Here is a 1,693-nt window from a genome sequence, read left to right as displayed (position 1 = left end):
CAGCGAATATGACTCAGCCTTGATGCAACGACTTCGTTTCATTTCATTCCGTGCGCGGTTTGATTCTGAAGTGCCTACGTCATTTCAATATTCAATTTTTCCCCAATTTCATCTCATGACTGATGATCGAAAGAAAAAGCGTCTGACTGAAGGAATGATGGCACTCTTTATTCATGCTAACTGTCATGATAAACTCAATTCGCCCTGGTTTGTATCAATGAACCAGACTGTTAACTTTCTCACACTCCCAATTAACATTATGGAGGCAACTGAGTTATATTCACCAGAACGTGGAATTGTAGCCCAAATAATGGAAGAGTGCCATCTGGTAGAGAAACCATATAGTGGGTTCATTACCCTACATCGTCTATCAGTTCTTTTGCGTAGTTTCCCCAAGGCCCTTAAAAATATTTCATTGGCAGATGCTCATCTTTTTTTTGAAAACGTATACCAGGTATCATGGCTACCAATAAACAGCAATCGTTTGGCAAATATTCCACAATCCCATTTACCAATTAATGAACCAACTATTAGTATCATAGAGGGATTTTGTGAACAAAATTGTGAAATAAATGATAGAAATCTTGCTAGATTAACTCAAAATTAAATTAAACAGGTATTAAAAAAAAAAACAGGATATATACTCTATATTTATATGTGTGTGTGAAATGAAAATATACTGAAAAACATATAATGTTTTCTTCACCTGGAAATAATAAATCGTCCCCTAAACCACAAATTGAAATAGAATCTCCAAAAAATGGAGAAAACAATAATAACAAACATAACAAATTAGAAAACCTTTTCAATGATTTTAAAAAACAAATAAAAACAGAAGATTTAATTTTTTTTAATTTGGATGATTCGACTTTATTAAATTTAGAAAGTGTATGTAAAATTATTAAAAAATAATTTTTTTTTATAAAATATATAAAAATAAATAGTATAAAATAAATGTCCAGTTCAACTAGGAGTCAATTAATTGTTTTTAATTTCCAAAATCGTAATGGAAAAGAAAAATATTTCCAAATAAGAATTTCAAAAACATATTCAACTGGAAATTTTAATAAAAAGTGTTTCCCACTGTTAACAGTAAAACAAGAAATACCACTAAGATTGTTAATTCATTACTATATTTCACTTAATATATTTACAGGAGAGGGATTAGGATCAGTAAAAAAAGGGGGAATTAATTATGGATTAATTAGGAGATTCAAAAGAGCCAAAGTAAGAGAAGATAGAAACAGTCCAACAGAAGATGATGAAATTCATAGAAATGTCATACAAGATAATATTGAAGATGAAGTAGACGAGATCAGTGATCCTGGTCCATCTAATGGAAATAAATCTTCTTATGGTCTACTCCAGAAGGGTGGAATAAATGCCCCCTCTCATAGAAATCTCAATTCTTCTTCTCGTCCAAGGGGTATTCAAAACAATGGTACTTATATTTTCCCTCAATCGGAATCCAATAAAAATAACTTTATAGTTAGAAAAATATATCAAATCGCTGGATTGGGCTTTCCAGGATTCAAACTGAAATTTAATACTCGTTTCTTTGACATGAAAACTTTAAAACAATATTTGTCTAAATACATTGAACAAATACCTAAAAATGAAGGTTTTTCGTTAGAATATAAATACATAATATTATATATTAGAATGTTAACAAATTTATGGACATTTTTAATGG

The sequence above is a fragment of the Procambarus clarkii genome, unplaced genomic scaffold, assembly GCF_040958095.1.
Source record: "Procambarus clarkii isolate CNS0578487 unplaced genomic scaffold, FALCON_Pclarkii_2.0 HiC_scaffold_710, whole genome shotgun sequence".
Classification (NCBI taxonomy): Eukaryota; Metazoa; Arthropoda; class Malacostraca; order Decapoda; family Cambaridae; genus Procambarus; species Procambarus clarkii.
This window is presented reverse-complemented; position numbering follows the sequence as displayed.